The sequence below is a fragment of the Coregonus lavaretus genome, assembly GCF_964263955.1.
Source record: "Coregonus lavaretus genome assembly, chromosome: 11".
In the NCBI taxonomy this organism is placed as follows: Eukaryota; Metazoa; Chordata; class Actinopteri; order Salmoniformes; family Salmonidae; genus Coregonus; species Coregonus lavaretus.
The window spans coordinates 3,632,310-3,648,896 of NC_139998.1; the positions used below are offsets into that span (position 1 = coordinate 3,632,310).

General features: G+C 42.0%; 1 protein-coding gene across 1 annotated transcript in view; it reads right to left on the reverse strand.

Moving 5' to 3' along the window:
- Positions 1–16,149, reverse strand: part of LOC311136858 (tumor protein p53-inducible protein 11-like) — a 121,203-nt gene extending 105,054 nt beyond the window's left edge. The window contains exon 1 of the mRNA XM_084171156.1: positions 16,055–16,149. The gene's annotated coding sequence lies outside the window, so the exon portion shown is untranslated. The remainder of the gene's footprint in view (positions 1–16,054) is intronic.
- Positions 16,150–16,587: the final 438 nt, after the last annotated feature.

A 16,587-nucleotide genomic window follows, 5' to 3' on the forward strand; every position in this document is an offset into this window, starting at 1 on the left:
TTAAGGACTAGTGGTCAATTTGGAACTCAACAATCATCTTCACAGATGATTATAATAACCTTGGATGGGTTGGAGCCTGAATGAGGAAAACCATGTGGGCAACCAGCTCCCCATCTGCCCACTCATCTACATAATTGTTAACCTTGCCTCACATATAGCTTTTCTTAGGGCTGTCCCCAACAATAAAACAAATATTGGTCGCCCGAAAGTCTGTTCTGTCGACCAATCAATTTTTTTCCATATACAGTGCATTCGGAAAGTATTCAGACCACTTCCCCACATTCTGTACGTTACAGCCTTATTCTAAAATGGATTATATAAAAATAAATTATTCATCAATCTCCACACAATACCCCATAATGACAAAGCAAAAACTGGTTTTTAGAATTTTTTTCCACAAAAAAACAACCTTATTTACATAAGTATTCAGACCCTTTGCTATGAGACTCGAAATTGAGCTCCGGTGCATCCGGTTTCCATTGATCATCCTTGAGATGTTTCTACAACTTGATTGGAGTCCACCTGCGATAAATTCAATTGATTCGACATGATTTGGAAAGGCACACACCTGTCTATATAAAAAGGTTCCACAGTTGACAGTGCATGTCTGAGCAAAAACCAAGCCATGAGGTCAAAGGAACTGTCAGTAGAGCTCTGAGACAGGATTGTGTTGAGGCATAGATCTGGGGAAGGGTACCAAAAAACCAAAACTCTTCCTAGAGCTGGCTGCCCGGCCAAACTGAGCAATCAGGGGAGAAGCGCCTTGGTCAGGGAGGTGACCAAGAACCCAATGGTCACTCTGACAGACCTCCAGAGTTCCTCTGTGGAGATGGTTGTCCTTCTGGAAGGTTCTCCCATCTCTGCAGCACTCCACCAATCAGGCCTTTATGGTAGAGTGGCCAGACGGAAGCAACTCCTCAGTAAAAAGGCACATGACAGCCCACTTGGAGTTTGCCAAAAAGGCACCTAAAGGACTCACAGACCATGAGAAACAAGAGATTCTCTGGTCTGATGAAACCAAGATTGAACTCTTTGGCCTGAACTCTTTGGCCAAGTGTCACATCTGGAGGAAACCAGGCACCATCCCTACGGTGAAGCACGGAGGTGGTAGCATCATGCGGTGGGGATGTTTTTCAGTGGCAGGGACTGGGAGACTAGTCATGATCGAGGGAAATATTAATGGAGCAAAGTACAGAGAGATCCTTGATGAAAACCTGCTCCAGAGCGCTCAGACCTCAGACTGGAGCAAAGGTTCACCTTCCAACAGGACAACGACCCTAAGCACACAGCCAAGACAACGCAGGATTAGCTTCGGGACAAGTCTCTGAATGTCTTTGAGTGACACAGCCAGAGCCCGGACTTGAACCCGATCGAACATCTCTGGAGACCTGAAAATAGCTGTGCAGCAACGCTCCCCATCCAACCTGACAGGGTTTGAGAGGATCTGCAGAGAGGAATGGGAGAAACTCCCCAAATACAGGTGTGCCAAGCTTGTAGCTTCATACCCAAGAAGACTCAAGGCTGTAATCGATGCCAAAGCTGCTAAAACAAAGTAGTGAGTAAAGGGTCTGAATACCTATGTGAATGTGATAGTTTTTTTATTCATTATAAAATCGGCAAGAATTTCTAAAAACCTGTTTTTGCTTTATCATTATGAGGTAGTATGTAGACTGATGAAGGAACAACAATACACACAAATCTAAAAGTCATAGAATGGAATTAAGCAATATATAAATATTAGGACGAACAATGTCGGAGTGGCAGTGACTAAAATACAGTAGAATAGAATACAGTATATACACATATGAGATGAGTAAAGCAAAAATATGTAAACATTATTAAAGTGGCCAGTGATTTCAAGTCTATGTATATAGGAAAGCAGCCTCTAAGGTACAGGGTTACGTATCCGGGTGGAAGCCGCCTAGTGATGTCTATTTAACAGTCGCTCTGTCCCAGCTTTGATGCACCGGTACTGACCTCGCCTTCTGGATGATAGTGGGGTGAACAGGCAGTGGCTCGGGTGGTTGTTGTCCTTGATGATCTTTTTGGCCTTCCTGTGACATCGGGTGCTGTAGGTGTCCTTGAGGGCAGGTAGTTTGCCCCCGGTGATGCGTTGGGCAGATCGCACCACCCTCTGGAGAGCCCTGCGGTTGCATGCGGTGCAGTTGCCATACCAGGCGGTGACACAGCCCGACAGGATGCTCTCAATTGTGCATCTGTAAAAGTTTGAGGGACTTAGGGGCCAAGCCAAATTTCTTCAGCCTCCTGAGGTTGAAAATGCGCTATTGTGCCTTCTTCACCACACCGTCTGTGTGGGTGAACCATTTCAGATTGTCAGTGATGTGTACACTGAGGAACTTTAAGCTTTCCACCTTCTCCACTGCGGTCCCATCAATGTGGATAGGGGTGTGCTCCCTCTGCTTTTTCCTGAAGTCCACGATCAGCTCCTTTGTTTTGTTAACGTTGGGTAGGAGGTTATTTTCCTGGCACCACACTTCCAGAGCCCTCACCTCCTCACTGTAGGCTGTATCGTCATTGTTGGTAATCAGGCCTAATACCGTTGTGTTCTCTGCAAACTTTATTGAGTTGGAGGCGTGCATGGCCACGCAGTCATGGGTGAACAGGGAGTACAGGAGGGGGCTGAGCAAGCACCCTTGTGGGGCCCCTGTGTTGAGGATCAGCGAAGTGGAGGTGTTGTTTTCTACCTTCACCACTTGGGAGCGGCCCGTCAGGAAGTCCAGGACCCAGTTGCACAGAGCAGGGTTCAGACCCAGGGCCCTGAGCTTAATGATGAGCTTGGAAGGTACTATGGTGTTGAATGCTGAGCTATAGTCAATGAACTGCATTCTTACATAGGTATTCCTCTTGTCCAGATGGGATAAGGCAGTGTGCAGTGTGATGGCGATTGAATCGTCTGTGGATCTATTGGGGCGGTAAGCAAATTGAAGTGGGTCTAGGGTGTCAGTTTTAGTAGAGGTGATATGATCCTTAACTAGCCTCTCAAAGCACTTCATGATGACAGAAGCGAGTGCTACGGGCGATCGTCATTTAGTTTAGTTACCTTTGCTTTCCTGGGTACAGGAACAATGGTGGGCATCTTGAAGCAAGTGGGGACAGCAGCTGGTCTGCGTATGCTCTGAGGACGCGGCTAGGGATGCCGTCTGGACCGGCAGCCTTGCAAGGGTTAATACGCTTAAATGTCTTACTCACGTCGGCCACGGAGAAGGAGAGCCCACAGTCCTTGGTAGCGGGCCACGTCGGTGGCACTATGTTATCCTCAAAGTGGATCCGGAAGCAAGACTTCGGTGTCCGCGACGTGGCTGGTTTTCCCTTTGTAGTCCGTGATTGTCTGTAGACCATGCCACATACATCTCGTGTCTGAGCCGTTGAATTGCGACTCCACTCTGTCTCTGTACTGACGTTTTGCCTGTTTGATTGCCTTACGGAGGGAATAACTACACTGTTTGTATTCTACCATATTCCCAGTCACCTTGCCATGGTTAAATGCGGTGGTTCACGCTTTCAGTTTTGCGCGAATGCTGCCATCTATCCACGGTTTCTGGTTTGGGTAGGCTTTAATAGTCACAGTGGGTACAACATCTCCTGTACACTTCCTGATGAACTCAGTCACCGTATCCGTGTATTCGTCGATGTTATTCTCAGAGGCTACCCAGAACATATCCCAGTCCACGTGATCAAAACAATCTTGAAGCATGGATTCTGATTGGTCAGACCAGCATTGAATAGTCCAGCAAAATGGAGTCGTGATCAGATTTGCCGAAGGGAGGGCGGGGGAGGGCCTTGCAGGCATTTCGAAAAGCTGAGTAGCAGTGGTCCAATGTTTTCTCAGAGCGAGTGCTACAGTCAATGTGTTGGTAGAACTTCGGTAGTGTTTTCCTCAAATTTGCTTTGTTAAAATCCCCAGCTACAATAAATGCGGCCTCAGTATATGTGGTTTCCAGTTTGCATAAAGTCCAGTGTAGTTCTTTGAGGGCCGTCGTGGTATCGGCTTGAGGGGTAATATACACGGCTGTGACTATAAACCGAAGAGAATTCTCTTGGAAGGTAATACGGTCTGCATTTGATTGTGAGGTATTCTAGGTCGGGTGAACAAAAGGACTTGAGTTTCTGTATGTTATCACAATCACACCATGAGTAGTTAATCATGAAACATACACCCCCGCCTTTCTCCTTCCTGGAGAGTTCTTCATTCCTGTTTGCGCAATGTACTGAGAACCCAGCTGGCTGAATGGATGGAGACAGTATATCCTGAGAGAGCCATGTTTCCATGAAACAGAGTATGTTACAATCCCTGATGTCTCTCTGGTAGGAGATCCTCGCCCTGAGCTTGTCTACTTTATTATCTAGAGACTGAATATTAGCGTGTAATATACTGAGAAGCGGTGGATGGTGTGCGCGCCTCCTGAGTCGGACTATAAGTCCACCCCGAATACCTCTTCTCCGCCGGCGGGGTTTTGGATAAGCCTCTGGAATCAGTTCAATTGCCCTTGGGGGTACGGACAAAGGGTCCTATTCGGGAAAGTCGTATTCCTGGTCGTAATGCTGGTGAGTTACCGCTGCTCTGATATCAAAAAGTTACTTCCGGTTGTAAGAAATAACACACAAAAAAACTAAATACTGCAAAGTTGCTTAGGAGCATAGCTGCCCTATCCGTCTGCGCCATCTTGTCGAGTGTAGCATAGGTTGTGCGCTCTGCAAACAACGTGTCCACTCCGACAATGAGTACGGTAAAGGACTGGAATAATATATTGAATGGATTAACAGAAGTTACCGTAACTCAACAAACATTGTAGATTAGAAGTTATTGGAATTAACAGTAAATGTACTACTGGTGATATATGTAATGGGGAATTGATAGACACTAGTTTTGAAACAATTAATGTGCACAAATTGGCGGGAAAGCGCGCATTCTGGAGAGAGACGTGCATTGTGCCTCTTAGTACACTCCCCTTCTTCTTGGACTGTGCCATCGCTGCGGCCTCTGCAATGGATTAGTCTCGGCCCCCGCAATGGATTAGTTCACTGAGATGGGTGCAAATAAGACAGGTGTCTCTTGTGCCCTAAAAATATATATATATATATACACACACTACCATTCAAAAGTTTGGGGTCACTTAGACATTTCCTTGTTTTCGAAAGAAAAACACTTTTTTTGGCCATTAAAATAACATCAAATTGATCAGACACAACGTGCCATTGGAAAACAGGACTGATGGTTGCTGATAATGGGCCTCTGTACGCCTATGTAGATATTCCATAAAAAAGAATCTGCCGTTTCCAGCTACAATAGCCATTTACAACATTAACAATGTCTACACTGTATTTCTGATCAATTTGATGTTATTTTAAAATGGACAAAAAAATTGCTTTTCTATCGAAAACAAGGACATTTCTAAGTGACCCCAAACTTTTGAACGGTAGTGTATGTATATCTATTTGCTACTGCTCGACTGAAAAAAATATTTGTCAACCAACAGCCTATCGACCGACCAATCGCCTAATTGGAGTCAGCCATAGCTTTTCTACATCGTTTTTTCAATGATGCATCTTTGTGTCCATGAGAACCGAGAAAGGAAGAAATAAATAGAAATAAATACCCCCTCCTCCCTCTTTCTCCATCCCTCCTCCTCCTCCTTTTCATTCAACCCTCCATCCCTCAGTTCTTTTAAGTAATTAGACCGTCCACCCACGGGGTCCTGTGTGCCATGCTGACTCCTCATCACTAGATTATTATAGAAAAGTGGAGCACGCTGCAGCTATGGTAATTATGCCATAATTAAGAAAAATACAGAGCAATCAACATACCATTGTTGGCAAGGCTATGCATGAAGGCAAGTGAGGAAAGGTCTCAAGAAACATGTCTCTTTATACATGCCGTTCCAAGGCTATGAGCATTATGCCTTAATTAAGTCCAAGCATTAAGGTGAGGAAAATACTAATGTATTTTCATCAAACTGTACAATTACCCATACTTACAAATTATAGATAATTTGAGCAACCAATGTAGCCTAGCAGCTGGGATGTGACTGGCTGCTACATCGACCAATCACTAAACACATCACGCCTGGAGTAAAATAAATTGAAAGTGCTATTTAGTCCAGGACTTGGCTGAATACGGGTACAGTGGGGAAAACAAGTATTTAGTCAGCCACCAATTGTGCAAGATCTCCCACTTAAAAAGATGGCCTGTAATTTTCATCATAGGTACACGTCAACTATGACAGACAAATTGAGGAAAAAAATTCCAGAAGATCACATTGTAGGATTTGTTATGAATTTATTTGCAAATTATGGTGGAAAATAAGTATTGGTCAATAACAAAAGTCTCTCAATACTTTGTTATATACCCTTTGTTGGCAATGACACAGGTCAAACGTTTTCTGTAAGTCTTCACAAGGTTTTCACACACTGTTGCTGGTATTTTGGCCCATTCCTCCATGCAGATCTCCTCTAGAGCAGTGATGTGTTGGGGCTGTCGCTGGGTAACACGGACTTTCAACTCCCTCCAAAGATTTTCTATGGGGTTGAGATCTGGAGACTTGCTAGGCCACTCCAGGACCTTGAAATACTTCTTACGAAGCCACTCCTTCGTTGCCCGGGCGGTGTGTTTGGGATCATTGTCATGCTGAAAGACCCAGCCACGTTTAATCTTCAATGCCCTTGCTGATGGAAGGAGGTTTTCACTCAAAATCTCACGATACATGGCCCCATTCATTCTTTCCTTTACACGGATCAGTCGTCCTGGTCCCTTTGCAGAAAAACAGCCCCAAAGCATGATGTTTCCACCCCCATGCTTCACAGTAGGTATGGTGTTCTTTGGATGCAACTCAGCATTCTTTGTCCTCCAAACACGATGAGTTTACTTTTTACCAAAAAGTTCTATTTTGGTTTCATCTGACATTCTCCCAATCCTCTTCTGGATCATCCAAATGCACTCTAGCAAACTTCAGACGGGCCTGGACATGTACTGGCTTAAGCAGGGGGACACGTCTGGCACTGCAGGATTTGAGTCCCTGGCGGCGTAGTGTGTTACTGATGGTAGGCTTTGTTACTTTGGTCCCAGCTCTCTGCAGGTCATTCACTAGGTCCCCCCGTGTGGTTCTGGGATTTTTGCTCACCGTTCTTGTGATCATTTTGACCCCACGGGGTGAGATCTTGCGTGGAGCCCCAGATCGAGGGAGATTATCAGTGGTCTTGTACGTCTTCCATTTCCTAATAATTGCTCCCACAGTTGATTTCTTCAAACCAAGCTGCTTACCTATTGCAGATTCAGTCTTCCCAGCCTGGTGCAGGTCTACAATTTTGTTTCTGGTGTCCTTTGACAGGTCTTTGGTCTTGGCCATAGTGGAGTTTGGAGTGTGACTGTTTGAGGTTGTGGACAGGTGTCTTTTATACTGATAACAAGTTCAAACAGGTGCCATTTTTTTCAATTTGTCTGTCATAGTTGACATGTACCTATGATGCAAATTACAGGCCTCTCTCATCTTTTTAAGTGGGAGAACTTGCACAATTGGTGGCTGACTAAATACATTTTTTCCCCACTGTATATACGTGAAACCAGCCCCTTGAGTTAGCCTTTGTTTACATGGAGAACATTTACAGTGTTCGAATGGTTGTCATAGGTGAAGAAAGGTCAAGGAGGATGTTCTTTTCCAGGAGTCTACTGTTTGACCCACAACACAATACCTGTATTCAGTCAGTGGACATTTTCAAGAACTTCTCTTGTATCTAATATCTATACATCCTTATTTCAGGCTCAAAAAAGCTATCACATGCTGCAGAGACAGTTCCAATAAATCAACAGTAACACCTACGTACAATTGCCCTACACAAATTGCCAACATTTCGTTAAAGAACCATACCAGTTCATTTTGTATTCAAACACCCATTGCTATGTGTCCGCAGACCCTCATATGGAGTGATCGAATGCTCACAAAGGAGAGGGATCATTCCAAGTATTTTTCAGCAAGCCATGACACCCACCATCTCAGATTGTTTCCGAAATCATTTCTGTAGTTTGAAACAGATTAGCATTCCTGAAACATTATGTTGAAATGTAATCTCAGAGAAATTAAGCAAATTGATCGCACCCAAATTCGCAATTTTATTTATGGTATTCAACAAATATAGTCCTCTGCAGCCGATTTGGACCAAAATTCTTCCTACCATTGAGTAAGACATGAGGAATCCAATGAAATTGTCAAAAGTGACCCACGGACCCCCCACGCCAATCCCACCCCAACAGTATACAGTTTCAGTTCTCTATGTCTGACAGGTAGTATGGAGCTGCGGCTTGCAGTATTGTTTTTTCGCCGTTTGTAATGTATTCCCCCCCTTGTTCAGAGAAATGTGCCATTGAAGTCACTTGCATTATTTACCACTAGTGAGAAAGTACAAGGTTTTTCCCACTAGATGCTGCTGCTGTTCCTGCTACTGCCACAACACTCTTTATCCATTTAACTAGTTTCTTAAATTAATCACAACATTTTCTTTGCAATAAACATGTATTTCTCTGAACAGGGTGGGAAAAAAACCATCAGCAGGTTTACAGGGAATAAATTACAAAAGATGAAGAAGCAATACTCTAAGCAGCAGATTATATGAATCCTATAAATTAAAAATGGCCAATTTGGGTGCAATCAATTAGCTTAATTTCTCTTAAAGGAAGGGACAGGAAGGAGCCCTTTGCAGAACTTTTCTTCCCATGCATGGTATCCATCCAGATTTCCTTAAATAATCCTTACTTCAGGTTCAAAAACCCTCCAAGTGCAAACATGGACCTACACACTCCCTCTCTTTTTCAACTCACACACTGCCCTCTCCTCTACCTCCTTCTGCAGGAGAGATCATAACATTATGCCAGGCACATTTTAGACCATTCTGCCCATGAAAGAGCCTGGAGCATTACTGTAATTGGCCAAACCTCTTACACTAAATGCCAGATGGTGAAGCGTGATTTATCACTCTAGAGAACGCGTTTCCACTGCTCCAGAGTCCAATGGCGGCGAGCTTTACACCACTCCAGCCGACGCTTGGCATTGCGCACAGTGATTTTAGGCTTGAGTACGGCTGCTCGGCCATGGAAACCCATTTCATGAAGCTCCCGACTAACAGTTATTGCGCTTACTTTGCTTCCAGAGGCAGTTTGGAACTCGGTAGTGAGTGTTGCAACCAAGGACAGACGCTACACGCTTCAGCACACGGTGGTCCCATTCTGTGCACTTGTGTGGCCTACCACTATGCAGCTGAGCCATTGTTGCTCCTAAACATTTCCACTTTACAATAACAGCACTTACAGTTGACCAGAGCAGCTTTAGCAGAGCAGAAATTTGACGAACTGACTTTTTGGAAAGGTGGCATCCTATGACGGTGCCACGTTGAAAGTCACTGAGCTCTTCAGTACGGGCCATTCTACTGCCAATGTTTGTCTATGGAAATTGCATGGCTGTGTGCTCGGTTTTATAAACCTGTTAGCAACGGGTGTGGCTGAAATAACCGAATCCACTAACTTGATGGGGTGTCCACATACATGTAGTGTATCATTCTATCCTTTTCTCCTTCAGTCCCCCTATCCCTCTATCATTCAGGCCCTTGATCCCTGCATTCTCCAGTCTGTCAAAAGGAAAGTGCATTTGAGAGGTTCCAGCTCTTTTAAAGCAGTTCAAAACGATTCATTCAATTGAACAGTTGTGATAGTTTGTCCCTATAATGGTTTACAAGTGATCCATGTTTATTTTGGTACACAGTAAATTCCATAGTGTTAAATATGCAGTGTCAAAGTACATTGACTCTTACAGAGTTATTACTACAACAGTTGGAGTAAGATACCGCCCAGTGTTGGTGTTAAAGTACGGTGTTAAAAGACGCAGTGTCAGACGTACTCTGGAAAGCTCCGCCCACCTACGACTCGTCTCAAACGGACCACACATTTTCACGGCGCCATTTTCTTCATGTGGAATGACTGCGGTAAGTTTATCCTAAGCGACTATACACACATTATTTGTCATTTTAACAGAAGCAGCATTTAAGAATTACTTTATATCGTTGCTAACAGTGCACTCTAGTTGGTTTTAGGTCTTAAAATGTCGAATTTTAAAAAGGCTAACGTTAACATGTTGTGACTGACTTCTGTCCAGTCCATGTGCCAGCAGTATTAAGCTAACGTTAATTAACATTAACTGACGAACATAACGTTCAAACTAGACAATGTCAGCCCGATTTATTGTAAGTTATGTTAATACAACGTGGAGGGGGGATTGTGTACTTCTTGTTAACGTTCAGATATTACAGGAACATAGCAAAGACTAAGGGGAGTTGGCTAAACTAGCTACAGTTAGCTACGTTAGCTTGACTGGCTAACTATGTGCGGGTGGCATGGATGTATTATGTTAACGGCGGGTAGACATTAACCTTGGACACTGCTTAAGCGGTGTGCCTTTATTAAAGTTAGCCAGGCTACTAAAACTTTTGACATGATTGAAATTTTCCCGTGTTGTGTAGAATCAGCCAAAGGATCAACTGGTGAAGACATGTCTGGAGGACCGACTGTCAGACGAGAATCCCAGTTTGTTCCAGAGACTGCCCTGACTGATGATGAGTGCAACAAAGCAATCTCACTGATGAAACATTCTGCTGATGCAGACACAATCAAGAAGAAAATGGAACTGACGTTTGTGTATCGCCGCAAAATGATCCTCGACCCCCAGCAGTCAAGCAACATACTGTCTGAGTTTCCACGTTTTAAAGACGTCAAAAGCTTGGTAATTATGTTATTTTGAAAATACTATGACAAGTGAATTGTTTTGTAAGACATTGTAGTGATACTAGCTAGCTAAACTAGCACGCAATACAATTTGATTGGCTGTCAAATAACTGAAATTGTCACCAACACCACCCCACTCCAGGTTGAACAGGATTTTGTTCTAATGTTCGGAGAGGATACCTCAAGCAAGCTTCTGGAAAGGTGGCCGGTCACGTTCAAGAAAAAGATCATCAAACAATGCAGAAAGCTTCCATCCACAAGTGAGCTTGAAGAACTCTTGCTGGCAGCTGATCCTCCTGAGGATGGCACTGAATTGGATGTTGACTTTGGTAAGATGCTTGTAAGCCTACCTTTTGTGTTGTATTGCAATATCAACATTATGTGTAAACATTTAAATATCAACATAATACTAAGAAGCTGGATCTGTGAAAGATTTACGAGTACGTTCTGTAGCAGTATATTGAACAAAACTTTTGAGATTTGACTCAGCCCTGTGGATGTTTTAGTTAGAGAACTTCTTGTGATGTAGAACTGCTGTCTGTCTGGGGGGTCTTTTGTAAAGAAAACAACGTAACTGAAGTGTGTTAACATTGAACTTGTGTTGTTACAGGTTGGGACAGTGATCTGTCATCGGTTTTACTGCTTATACACCTGATTCCACCCTCCGCTCAGGGTCGGAAGAGACCAGGAAAGGTTTCCGCATCCCAAGCAGAGAAACATCTTGTGGTATTCAAGAAGGTTTGTATTTTTTCTAATTTGTGGTATGAACACCTAATATTAGGCTACAAGTATTCATTCAATATTCATATTCAATAAGAGTAGTGTATTGGCTCTTTCTGCATATTCTACAACTACTTGGCCATTAACTACAGTTTTCCCTCATTTGTCTTCGCAGACCGGAACAAACATTCAAGAGCATCTCGATGCCATCACTACTAGCGCTCAGCCCTATCTCCTAGCTGTTGGAGTTAAGAAGAATGCAATCCACCAGTTCTTCATCATTATCGACAAGAATGCCATACCTTGCAGGTCAACCTCTTCTCTTGTTGCTTTTGACGAACTATTTAAGGCACATTTTGTGTTTGGCACATCCTACAACACCATGCTCCACAACATGTACACTTTCATCCAAACTACAGTGTACAGCATCGATGCTGGCAAGGTCAAAGAGAGCCCTCGTGTTGCTGAAATCAGGGCGAGGTTACTTCATTAGTGCTTGAAGTTTCTCCTCGAACATGAAGTGTTTTGTTTGTCAGGCTGAGTTATCGAGTTCAAATATGCTTGTTAGGCATTTACGATTAGTTCACGGTTACTTGTCTGGAAAAAATCTCCGGCTTAAATGTGCTCAGACTGGATGTGGCTGTGCGTTTGGTACGTTTTCTGGTTTTAGGAAACATTTAAACACAAAACACACTGAGTATATTGACCAACAGGTTGACCCTGATGTTTATTTAAGCAGCATTGGAGAGGCAGTGACCACTAATGTAGAGGAGACAGCTACAACGTCACGGACAGTTAATGAACACGAGGTAGCCACATCTACTCTGTTGAAAAAGTCCAACAGGAGCACTCTAGATATGTGTGCCTCTGCTGTTGCACAACTAAAAGCAGCTGGATTAAGTCAATCTACTGTAAATAGTTTTGTTTCCTCCATGGAAGAAGTGTTTTTTGAGATTCAAAGTCAAGCTACAGATGCAGCTTTGCAGTGCTTATCTCCACAGGAAACTGAAAATAAGAACAGAATAGAACAATCTTTGCAAAAGTTGGAAAACCCTTTCACACCCTTAAATTCAGAAGCTAAACGAAATAAACACTTCAAAGAGAAATGGGGAATCGTAGAACCTGTTGAAAAGGTGCTTGGCACAAGATTTGACAGCAGAAGAAACAAAACAACTGGGACATACGATCAGGTCGTTGTAACTGACAAGTTTGCATATATTCCTATTTTAGAAACACTAAAGGCCATTTTTCAAAACCCAGAACTTGCAGACATGTTCAAGCCCAGGCACATGCCCAAGGAAGGTGTGTATGCAGACTTGAGAGATGCCGCCTATTTTAAAAAAAGTCCCTTATTCTCTATAGAAAAAGATGCCATACAGATCCAGCTATTTTATGACGACTTTGAAACAGCAAACCCCTTGGGGTCTAAAAAGGGTATACACAAATTAGGTGCTATATACTTTACATTAAGGAATTTTCCCCCAATCTTTAATTCATCATTGATAAATATTCATTTGGGTGCTCTTTTCCATGCGCAGGACATCAAGCGTTATGGTTTTAATTTGATACTTGAGCCACTTGTCAGTGATCTTAAAGTACTCGAGACAGAGGGACTTAAAGTTCCCAGATTGAAAGATGTGATTCACGGTACCATAGTTCAGGTCACTGGTGATAATCTTGGGTTGCATGGTTTATTTGGCTTTGTGGAGTCATTTGGGGCAAGGTATTGTTGTCGTTTCTGTCTCCTTGAGAAAGATTGTTTTCAAACTGTGTTCTGTGAAGATGATCCAAAAGTTGTACTACGAACTATCGAGATGCACAAACTGCACTGTCAAACTTTACAAACAGATCCTACACTACCTCATATCTATGGTGTCAAACGCATTTGTCTGCTGAATTCACTACAGTATTTTAATACAGCCAACAATTTTTCTGTAGATATAATGCACGATATTTTAGAAGGAGTTGCTCAGTTTGAAGTCAAACTTGTCCTGCAGTACATTAAGGAAAACTTCCTAAATGCTGAACAACTGGCTGGTAGAATACATGCTTTTGACTATGGATACAATCAGCAGCGAAACCGTCCACCTAGAGTAAAGTTGTTTGATGGAAGTAATGATTTGGGGTTGAATGCTATACAGTCTTGGTGCTTATTACGTAATATGCCTTTGCTATTTGGTGATTTAATACAGTCAGATGACCAGCACTGGCATCTTCTACTTTTGCTTCTACACATTGTTAACATTGTATTTTCCCCAGTCCTTACAGAAGGCATGACCATTTACCTCAAACATTTAATCATTGATCATCATCAGCTCTTCAAGCAGTTGTTTCCTGCAATCAATCTCTTACCAAAGCATCACTTCATGATTCATTACCCTCGTAATATAAAAAACATCGGCCCAGTTCTGCACATGTGGTGCATGCGTTATGAAGCTAAACATAATTTTTTTAAGAAGCAATTAAAAAGCTTTAAAAATGTAACAAAAACATTAGCCAAAAAGCACCAAAGTTGTATGGCAATGTATCGAGAGTCCTTTAGCAAGGAAAGATTAACTTTAGGTTCGGGGAAGATGGTAACACTTAGTGAGCTCAAAGAAGGTCCCGAGATTGCTTTAAAATTTGGGTCTGTATTGTCTACCAGTGTGTTTTCTGCCAAGTGGATCAAACATCATGGTACAGAGTACCGCCGTGACTTCATTATCTGTACTGAGGTAGCATTTGAGATGCCTGTATTTTGTAAAATCAAAATTATTGCTGTGAAAGATGACTGTGTATTGCTCTGTGGAAAACTGATGGAAACAGTGTGTTTTGATTACCATTACTATGCCTTTAAGGTCAGGATGCATCCAGACAGGGTTCAAAAGGTGATCAACATTACTGAACTGTGTTACTTTAAACCTTTTGATGTTCAAATGAAGTATGGAACGACAGATTCCTCCTTGTATGTTGTTCCCTATTGCCATTTTATGGAAACCTAAGGTCAATGTTTTAAAAAGGGATTTGTATTCTTAATATATTTTAGCCTGAGATAGTTGAGCTGTTAATAAAAATTTGAAATGCATTATTTTGTGGTAAGTTGTGATTTTTACTCACTTAATGGAGTATTTGGTGTAATTTGACACTAAAAAAGTGTAAAATGAATACTGCTGAGATTTATTTCCGTGACACTATACGGTGTTAGAATTTGACTCTATTTGAGCTTGTTTTTCACTGCAAGATAGTCAATTATCAACACAATAGTGTGTAACATCAACACTTATCAGAGTTATTTTAACCTTGAGTGTCAACTCCATGCAGTGTTAAACTGGACTGGAATCAAACTCAATCAGAGTTGATTTGTTATTTTAGAAGAGTAAATGATTAACTCTTCCAAGGGTAATATTTACACTCTCCAGTGTTATTTAACCTTTAGTGTAAAATTAAAATAACACTATTCAGTGTAAGCGAGTGTTAAATTTTTACTCTATTTAGAGTTAATTTAACTCTAAAATGTTAACACTATGAAAAGAGTCAAATTAACACTATTTCAGGGTGGGACCATATACACTCAGAAATAGTGTTAAATTTAACTATTTAAGTGTTACTTTAACACTTCAAAATTTACTGTGTAGTTAAAAGGCATTCAATGTATCTTATCAGAGAACAAAGGTGGTTTATCCTTTTAAGTATGATTGGTCATCTGCCGTTCACACATTCACAGTTCGTGTTGAAGCATGAAGAGGAAGGACATAGATTCATTGAGAGAAAACAACTAGCAGAGAAATGTGATTAAGCCTGTAAAACAGCAACACATTCAACACAACACCATGGGGCACACAGCATCAAGAGATTGACAGAAAATAAATAACAGAAATAGCAAACAATTACCGCTCTAATCATCTGGATGGATAGGTCATTCAATCAAACGTATAATCAATGTGTGCATCTCATTGAAATTACTCCATAAACGTTTGCCTTTGGGCTACACTTTGCTACCCTAGGCTGATCGTTTAGTAGAACTGGGTGGAGCGCAAGCGCCCCAGACAACAAATTGAAGGAGATATGAAGGATGAATAGAAACATCAGTGGCAATGTTGTGATTATCCTTTCGACCTAAAGTAGTTTGTTAGGACAACGTTTCACAGTAAACACAATAAAAGTAGCCTAGCCTGCAGTTGACTCATGCCGCGCAGATGTGATAACGTTGCATCAAGAAATAATCATTACACAGAAGCGTCAAATGGGAACGCGCTGTTTTTGCTGTGGAGCGCGGCGCAGTTGAACTTATATATGCGTGGATCTTCAAATTCTATCCTTATCAAACATTGGCTGAATTCCAATAGTTCTGCCACACGCTAGACATTATTCTATTTTTCTCATTCGACCAATTTATTGGCTATTTGTCCACAGAAGTTCCAGCATAATAGTGGAATACAAATATGCAACATGCCAACGCACAAAACGACTTCTCTTCAAAACCGAGTTATTGCAAAAAATATGAAACAAAATGCTTAGAAATATTGAGCAGAATAAAAAAAACTCATACAATTCTAGTGTTTGGCTACTTACAGGCAGTTTAGAAGCGACCACAATCAGAAGAGTAGTTGCCCTTTCACTTCTATTTGAAAAGCAGCACGATATTCACATCGCGGGTTTACAGTGGAGTGGAGAATGAGACCTGTGTGAAGCTAGCCGCAATAAGTATTAGACACAATAGTGGAATTTGCGGTTTGCCTTCAAAATAAAAGTCACCAATTGAAAGCACTACAAACGGATACAAATAATGGAATCATGCCACATCTCGACTAGATAATGCTAAACAAGGTCGAAATGTTGTTATATAAATTCAAACAAAAGACAATAATTTGTTAATTTGACAACAACGAAAACTGTTGAAATTGCACTGGGGACGAATTACACTTTAGATTTGCATTGGGGGCATACTTATATGCATTGTACAGCCTATGGTACTAACCTATGGATTGGTACTAACCTATGGATTGTGCACCCATGAAATGGCGTATGAGCCTACTCAGTGACACTGACAGAACACAACTGTGTAGAGTGTACACACTTGTTAGCGTCTTATCACTTATTGCAGG